This window comes from Acanthaster planci, linkage group LG03 (genome assembly GCF_054643075.1).
Source record: "Acanthaster planci isolate LZ-2023a linkage group LG03, COTS_SCS, whole genome shotgun sequence".
Classification (NCBI taxonomy): domain Eukaryota; kingdom Metazoa; phylum Echinodermata; class Asteroidea; order Valvatida; family Acanthasteridae; genus Acanthaster; species Acanthaster planci.
The window spans coordinates 16191078-16200744 of record NC_141779.1 but is presented as its reverse complement, the minus strand read 5'-3'; positions in this window follow the sequence as shown (position 1 = coordinate 16200744).

The following is a 9667-nucleotide window of genomic DNA, read 5'->3' as shown; positions in this document are numbered from 1 at the left end:
GTATTCGTTTTTGCAGTTGCGCCAAACTCCAATTGAAAGAAGAAATAATATCCTGACATCGGCTAAGTAACGTGTATATGAAATAATACCATTTTGGTTACATAAATTAACAAAATAGACTTTTGTTAGGGTAGATTGTTTTTCTCGATAACTTAGTTACTCTAGACGTAACTTTACTCGTTAACAGCCAGACTTTAGGTCTATAGCCTACGTAATATTTCTGTCTGTCCCTGCACGATATCCCACAGAATGGAATGTAAATAATAGATTATTTACAATGTTTGATTCCCAATAGTTTTCATAAGAGACGAACTGATTCAACATTAGTTACTTACTTAGTTACTCTAGACGTAACTTTACTCGTTAACAGCCAGACTTTAGGTCTATAGCCTACGTAATATTTCTGTCTGTCCCTGCACGATATCCCACAGAACGGAATGTAAATAATAGATTATTTACAATGTTTGATTCCCAATAGTTTTCATAAGAGACGAACTGATTCAACATTATTTTGAGGGCGGGTATACCTATGATGAAATCTGCTGTATACTCAAAATTAGACATAACTTTAGTTGCAGGTTGGCTCACAGAAGTCTTTTAAACAGTAACGTTACTTGTTAGCCCCATAAATAATGCTGATGTGCTGGACAACCTGTTCTCATTGGTCTATCCACCATGGCATACACACTCATAAAAACCAACACGTCATATTTTCTGAAACTTAAACCAAGTGGTAATTTCCCCCTAACAATACATTTAATAAACAGTTTGTTATCCACAGCACGTCTAGTATTTCTGGATTTCAAGGTGAAATTGAGAGAACAAGATGGAATATTTGTATCGGTTGGCAGATTTCTTCCTGGAATTTGATGAAAACAAGTCGGCACATTTTTACAGTTTGCAAATTAGAATAACACTGTGGATAATTTTTGCTAAAAATGTCTTTCCCCCCAAAACACTTGGTTGAATTCTCAGAGAGGCGATATTTTCTTGTCAAGGGGCAGGGGTAGTCTAGCATTATTGGAATTAATTATGTGACTAGTATATGCTTTGCAGGTGGGATTTGTACTTGCCTTATTCGGAAAAGATCTTTAGAAGTGAATGGAATCATCACATTGTCATTTGTTAAACCCCGGCTTTTGCAGGTCCTATGCAACCCATTTGATGGGCGACGCACGACGCAAGACGGGCGACGGACGACGCACGACGGGCGACGCACGACGCGCGACGCACGACGGAAAATGGTATGTTTGGAACTGGTAAATGGCAGAATTGGGACACAACAAAAAGCAAAATGCGACGGACGACGGGCGACGGCAGATATGGAATTCCATAGCGAACTGAAAGGTGGCGGACCTACAGCAAAACACGTCTTGTGTACGTTGAAGTAAGGAAAAAGGCTAGAAAAGTGCTTTATCTAGCCGCATGTTGAGTTCTAACGTGTAGCCGTAGTGACTTTTTCGTAGACACATTAGGGAACACATACTTCAGTGCACAGGGTTTTCTGTTGAATTGTGAACCCCAAATTTATTTACTGGATAATGTTCTTCATAAACTACAATGAATCTGCAAAGAAGAGAAAATTTAGTCCTCCAACATCTACAAAAATGCGGGACATTTTGTGTACAAACCAAAGTACATTTAGGTTTTCTCCCTGGGATGACATCCCAGATTTGGTCATGAATAATTATGGAAATATCATTAGCCTAAAACCCCAAAAGTAGAAAATACCCTTTGAAGTATTGAAAAAAGTTAATTAAAAAAAGGTTGATTGCAGCTTCTCCACAAGCAATGGGCTTGACACGTTGATTAGCAGATTATGTCGCTTTCCTATCAAAATCTCATCCAGAATTGTGAGTAGACGTGCTATTTTATTTTTTTTTTACTTTTACGGCATAGACCAAAGGCTGTACTGAATCACCATTTTATGACTTCTCTCATCAGGGGCGGGTCTAGAGCCATTTTGATTTCGGGGGAGACTATAGACCCTTCGTACGTGACGGCACCTTTTAAGTGTCGCTACTGCTTTTGCATTTTTTGCTGGGGGGGGGCTAGACTGGGGGGGTAAAAGCCCCAAGCCCCCTCAGGAATTTGTAATGATTACTGTTGTTGCAAAACGATGTACTGTTTTAAATGAATCGATGAGTAATAAGTGATGAGATTTGTTTTCACGCCCCAAAATGGCCGCTGTATTAGCTCAAGGTACAGTATGAAACTTGGATTTCTGTAGAACACAGAATTAAGGTCCCTCATCAAAATAGTGATAGGTACTCAGTTACAGAAGGATCAGCAATCACATATTTCTGAGCACTGATTTGATATTATATTCTTGTCGATATTCGGATTGTAGAGTAGGCCTACAGAAGTGAATACGTCATACGCCCAGTTACGTGTGTAAAAGGCATTAGCGAGAGATCCAGGGCGTGAACCAACACGCGCGCGTACTTCTTTCGTGGGCACTGCACTAGTAGTAGGGGATGGACAGTTCTGGACCACACCCCCCTTTTCACCTTTTTCACCAAAACCCCTGGGTAGTACATCGACAAAAAAAAATCGGGGAATCCCCTAAAAATCTTGAATTCCAGATTCCCTCCGGTACCTACCCGACCAAAAAAAATCTCCAAAAAACAACGTGTAAATACGTACATCCCAATTTCGCAATTCTTATAAGTTTCTACATTCGTAAAAAAGAGGGATAAATCTTACTCGTGACTGGCAATCACTCACAAACAAAAAAGGGACTTTCCGTCGATACAAGTCGAGACTTGCCCGTCATAAAATGATAAAAAATAAACAAACAATAATAAAAATACATAAAAATAAATGGTAGATAAAACTACAAACGTGAATTGTTATTTTTGCAAAGACACGAGAAATTCGATCAACTTGATAGATTCGTACGATTGCTTTCGTTGTTTAAATTCCAAAAGTTTACGCAAATGCATCGATTGTAAAGAATGCCACAATTGTCACGAATGCCAAGACTGCGTCAGATGCAAAGGATGCTCCACCAGCGACGATTGTGGTAGATGTATAAATTGCGCGGCTTGTTTCAATTCATACGACTGCAGAAATTCAAATGCCTTGGACAGTTGCGAGGACTGTTACGAGTGTGTCCATTGCATCGAATGTTTTGGTTGTACATACTGCACCTGCTGCGTAAATTGTGTCGAGTTGGAAGGAATGGATCACGTGGTGCTCGTAGACGGCAAGCATAAAAAGCTGAGGCACGCGCGAGAGAACGAGCCACTGCCCGGTTCATCGTCTAAACTCGACGCGGACTTATACAAAATTGGATTAATTATTAAATACGACGCTGACGTCGAACATTTAATTAAAGTAGAAATCCCGCCCGAATAAAAAATGAAAAAATTTTAAAAACCTATATATAAATAGAACCATGAGCAACCTTCTACACAGACCAATACTAAAATATTTTGTTCGATTTAAGAAGGCGTTTTTAGAAGATTTTGTCAAGCGGTATAACGTTCTGCTACCGGCGCCTAAAAATAAACAACATACACGATTTGAACTAATAAACGCTATCAAAGAGGATCAAAAACAATTTAGATATCTCTCGCGTCAGTCATATCAGCGGCTCTCGGAAACGGTGAAAAAATACAACATTCCTTTTGCAAACAAAGACAAATACGTCAAACAGGACTTTATCGATGCGATTAAAGCTTACATTCATCCCGAGGAACTAGCAGAAGTAGATATCAGAAGCATCAATCGTTTCCAAGGTAACTTTCGCAATTGGGAGTTGATACCCCGTTTCTTTGAATACGACCTCATCCACTTTTTTGATTTTTACAAAACTTTCATCGAGAAAAAAGCTTTGGAAGAACTAAAAGAAATTGGTTTGCACAAATTGCAAACGGCTCTAAAAGTTCAGCTTAGATTGGAAAAACCTGGGAAAACTGAATTTGGCGTATTTCCCTTTCCGAGCGACAACGATGCCGTCGCAAATAAAGCCGACGTTAAAAACGCACTCACTGAACAGAGGGAAAAACAAATAAAAGAGGTGGAGGCTCATACACATAAAGGCTCGGGTTGGATCTTTGACAAGGTCGTCGCTTTTTACATCAACGTGGTTAAATATAATCCAGTGGGTTCTTCTTACATTTCGTTGCCTAAGGAACTGTCAGACAAAAAAGCAATCATAAACGTTCAAAATAAAGATCAAGAATGTATCCGATGGGCGTTGCGGGCAGCTTTAAAGTTATATTCAGACGACGTCAAAAGACAGTTGGAAACAAATCCAAAATATAAAATACATGACGAGCGGCCTTCGACTTACCGGTCAGAATCAGATGGTTTAAATTTTACAAACGTAAGCTTTCCAACACCAATTTCACAAATCCCACGAATCGAATCGCAAAATAATTTGGCAATTAACGTATTTGGTTATACAAAAAAAGACGGTCTTTACATTCTTTACAAAAGCAAGCGACTAGACGAACCGATCAATTTACTTTACTTTAACAAAGGTGAAAAGAGCCACTACTGTTGGATTAAAAACTTTTCTAGGTTGACGGGTGGTATCGATCATCACGATGGTCAGATAAACTCTGGTGCTTTAAATGTATGTCGCATTTCCAAACGGAAGAAAAGTTAACCAGACACAAAGAAGATTGCCAAGGATTGAAAGTTCCCACATCCAAAGTCGAGTTGCCGGCCGAAGGTGAAAATATACTCAAGTTTAAAAATTATAAAAACAAACAAGATGCTCCTTTTGTTATTTATGCCGATTTTGAGTCGGTTTTGGAAAGGTTACCCCCAACCGATACAAACACGGTGAAAACTCAAAAACATATACCTTGCGGATACTCGTACGCAGTCGTCAGATGCGACGGAGTTTGCACTAGCCGAAAAACATTCAGAGGTCAAGACGCGGCTGTTAATTTTGTAGAGTCACTTTCTCGGGAAGCAGAAAAAATAAACGAAACGTTTGAAAACAAAGAGCCGTTGATTTGGTCGCCCGAGTTACAAAAAATATACGAAAATTGTAATCGCTGTTGGATCTGCGAAAAGCTTATTGAAAAAACCCCAAGTACCCATTGCCAGTGTGAATTTCCAAAAACAAAAAAGAAAAAAGCTGTTACATTCAAAAGCTCTAAATGTATGACCTGCAAAAAGCCGATCAACAAATTTAGAAAGGTCAGAGATCACTGTCACGTGACGGGTAAGTACCGAGGCCCGGCGCACGCTAGTTGTAATTTTCAACCCAAGATTATTCCTTATCAAACACCCATTCCGACGATCTTACATAACCTCGAGAAATACGATGCGCACTTGATTATGCAGGGTGCTCACGAATTTTACGGGAAGTAAATTAACTTGATCGCTAAAAATACCGAAAATTACATTTCGTTTTCTTTTGGCCAACTCAGGTTCTTAGACTCTTTTCATTTCATGGCGGCTTCGCTAGATCGGTTGGTTAAAAACTGTTCACCCGGTGATTTTCACTTACTTTGTAAAAGGTTTACAAATAATAGTCATTTACTCTTAGAAAAGGGAATTTACCCCTATGAGTATATCGATTCTTTTGATCGATTTCAAGAAACAACCCTCCCGCCAATAGACGCTTTTTATAGCTCTCTGAAGCAAACTGCCGTTACCGAGCAAGAATACGCTCGTGCAGAGACAGTATGGGAAGCCTTTGGTTGTAAAAACTTGGGAGATTATCACGACCTATACGTGGAAACGGACGTGTTATTGCTAGCGGCTGTTTTTGAGAACTTCCGTAAAGTCTGTAAACAACACTACGGTCTTGACCCAGCCAACTATTACACGTCACCGGGTCTGTCGTGGGATGCATTGTTAAAACATTCGGGGGTCCAATTGGAACTACTGACAGACATCGATCAACACATATTTTTTGAAAGGGCCAAAAGAGGCGGGATTTCTTCTGTGGGAGCCAAACGATATGCAAAGGCCAATAATCCAAAACTACCCGACTACGACCCGAATAAGCCAGGGTCGCACATTTTGTACTTAGACGCAAATAATTTATACGGCTGGGCGATGAGCAAATATTTACCCGTAGGTGAATTTACCTGGGAAACAGACTTGGAAAAATTTATGTACTATTACATCCAAGAGTTGCGACTAACTGACGACTACGGTTACATGTTTGAGATCACTATGGATTACCCGGAACGTCACCACGACAAACATAATGACTTTCCACTTGCACCCGAAAATATCTCGGTACCAAACGAATGGTTTTCGAGTTACCAACAGGATTTAATTAGCCAAGGTGAACTAAGTGCAGCGAGCGAAAGCGAGCAACGAGCGGAGCGAGCATTACCGACCTCGGTAGACAAACTCGTTTCTACTCTCAACACCAAAGAAAAATACGTGGTTCACTATCGTACATTGCAAAAATATCTCAAACTCGGGTTGTGGATCAAAGAAGTTCACCGAGTATTAAAATTTCGTCAAAAGCCGTGGATGAAAAGCTACATCGTCAAAAACACAAAATTGTGCAAATTGGCCAAGTCTGATTTTGAGAAAGACTTTTTCAAATTGATGAACAACTCGGTCTTTGGCAAGACGATGGAAAATGTTAGATATCGAATTGACGGCCATTTATTGAGGGATGTCCAAGATTCTGACGAATACAAAAAATTAACTTATAAACCGAATTACAAGTCGACCCAAAACAAAATTAAATAAGGCAAACTATTGCGGTGTAAGTATTCTTGATATCTCAAAAACGTTGATATACGATTTCTACTACAACGAACTAAAATCAACTTTTGGTGAAAAAGTAAATTTACTTTACACGGACACTGATTCTCTATTAGTTCAGATCGAGCAAAGCTCTGACGATTTAACTGGCTACCTAAACGAAAAGCGCAATTTATTTGACTTTAGTAATTACCCAACCGGTCATCCGCTTTACAGCGTCAAAAATAAAAAAAGTCATCGGTAAATGAAAGACGAATTTGGTGGCAAAACAATTTTAGAAGCCGTGTGCATCAGGCCAAAAATGTATTCGATCTTAACTACCGATCACAATTTAAAGAAGGCGAAAGGGGTTTCAAAAGTAGTAACCGAGAAACGGTTAACCCACGAGATGTATAAAAGCTGTCTATTTGACCAAACGCATTATTTCAATAAACAACAATTATTTAGATCGGATAAACATCGGATGTTCACCATTTCACAAAATAAACTTAGTCTGTCACCGTTGGACACAAAGCGCTACATATTACCGAACGGAATCGATACGTTGGCTTACGGGCATAAGGACATTACCTACTCTGGTAATTCGGTGTCCTCGGGTACTACCTGAAGTTCCTCTTTGACAAAACTCCTATTTGGTCCGTTTAACAAATAGTACAAAGTGGGACCCGTTTTTACCCTCTTGCCTTTCACTCGTTTAAATTGACTGGTGCGCTTTTCAATTTGATAGACGTCCACGGACCAGATCGGATCTGTCGACCTTCTGACGGTGCCGCCCTCTTGCTCGCCCGGGTAATATAAATACCTAACGACCGCGTCTGGAGGAAGTTCTCTTTGGGTAGTTCTTACAGGTGCACTCGGTTCTTGTTTCACTCGGTCTGATTTGACGGCTTCTGCAGGCACGGCATCGATTAACCGCGTTTTTTCCTCCTTTAACGATTTTATAACTTGAGGTAAACGCTCCACCTATTCCACGTTTCTCTCACCTACGTTTATCATTTCTTGAGCGTATTGGTGGCCGAATAACCTTTCGGCTAAAGTACGGTTAAACCTTTCCACGATTCCTTGAGATCTGTGTACCCCAGGTTCACCCACTTAAATTTCTACCCCTTGTTTTGCCATTAACTTTTTAAACTCGCCTTTAAATTCAGATCCCGAGTCTACCATTACGAATTTGGGCCAGGTCAGAGGTGATCGCTCGAAAATTTTCTTGCTCGCTTCACTCACTTGCTCGGCGGTTTTACTGGTCAACGGCTCGGCTTCTTTATACCGGGAACCCACGTCTACCACGGTCAAAGCGTACTAAACCGTTTTTCTTTTAACGCGGTCCCAGGGTAAATACAAAACGTCCATTTGATGCGCGTAATTAGGTTCGACCGATTCTGATTGGAACATTGTAGGTCTGGGTACGTAATGTGGTGCGGGTAAATATATTTGCCAAACGGCCTGCTTTTTAACCAGTTCCTGATAACTGATTTGTCAGCACCGGTCTTTTTGTGTAGATGATCGACCGCGCTTTCTCCTCGCCAGTAACCCTGCGGGCTGTAAAATAGTTTTTTAAAAGTTTTCTCCATTTTAAAATAAGTTACGCAAATCGATAAGCTAACAACCCCACCAAGGCTGTCCCGGATATAATCCAAACAAACTCGCGAATCTTTTGGTCTTCGGAAGGCTCGTAAAAATCGGACAACTTAGGCTCTGGCGGTAATGGGGTAATGTTTTTACCAGTTACTCTCAAATACGCCCGTAGGGCCTCGTCTACGTCTGTAAACACCTTTTGACTCGCGCGTTCTCGTCGCATTCGTTCGTTTAAAAAGTCTAGCATGTGTACGCGGTTTTGTTCCCATTCTTCTTTCGCTCGCGCCAATTGCTCCAACGCGAGGTCGTGACGCTTTCGTTCTTCGTCGACTTTACTTTTAGCTAAACTGCTGAATAAAAAATTTGATCCCGTGAATGCCAAGGCGTTTACTATCGCTCCTCCAACCATCATTAAAGCACTAGCCATTTTTAAAAGTTAAATTAGATTAAATGAACGAGCGAAGCGAGCAACGAGCGAAGCGAGTGTTACCGAAAATAAAGATCAATTGTCGGAGATTCAAGCAGACCTAAGCAACATCGAGCAGATGCTTGGCGACATGCGCACCGATATAGATCACATCGGTGATATGGTTTCAGAGTCTCAAAGTGAAAAATACGAAGACCTGTTTTTTGTAGCGGGTTTAACGTTAATTGCGTTTTCTTTTCTTTTTAAAATGATAAAATAAGAATCGTATTATATAAAAGTAATGTACACCAAAAAGCTAAACCCGAGTCGCAGGCTTAAAGTTCCTCGCGCGATCAAAGGCGAAAGGCGCGAAGTCACCATTACGCACAACCCGAGCACCATAGCCGCGGGTCACACGTTAAACGTAAAACTTCCAGCTCTAGGCACGGACGACGTCATGGTACCCGGCACCGCCAAACTCGCTTTTAAACTCGATCTAGACGGAGCATCGGACAGCAACCGGACCGTGTATAACAACGTGGCTCGAAACTTGATTTCAGAAATTAAAGTGCGTCTTCAAGGCACGGACATCGTAAGTTACCACGACGCCGACGTCTTTCACAATTTTAAGGACAACTGGCTACCCCTGTCGCAGACTAAAAACATGGCATACTTTGGTTTGGAAAGGGAAAACGTCGCCAAGATACGTCTAGGGGCTGGCGATGCTAATGCCGCTGCGAACGACGGTAAGGATAAAGCGATTGCCGACGCTTTTAAAAACAGATACGCGATTCCACTAGACACGCCTATGTTGACGGATCATTCTCCGTTTTATCCTTCGTGGTTTAAAGAGCCTCTGACGTATCAACTAACTTTTAACGGGCACGACAAAGTGGTCAACTCGTCAGATACCGCCGCAGAATACTCCATTTCAGACCTGACCTTGGAATACGAGGTAGTTACCAATCGAGATCTGGCGCAAACACTAAA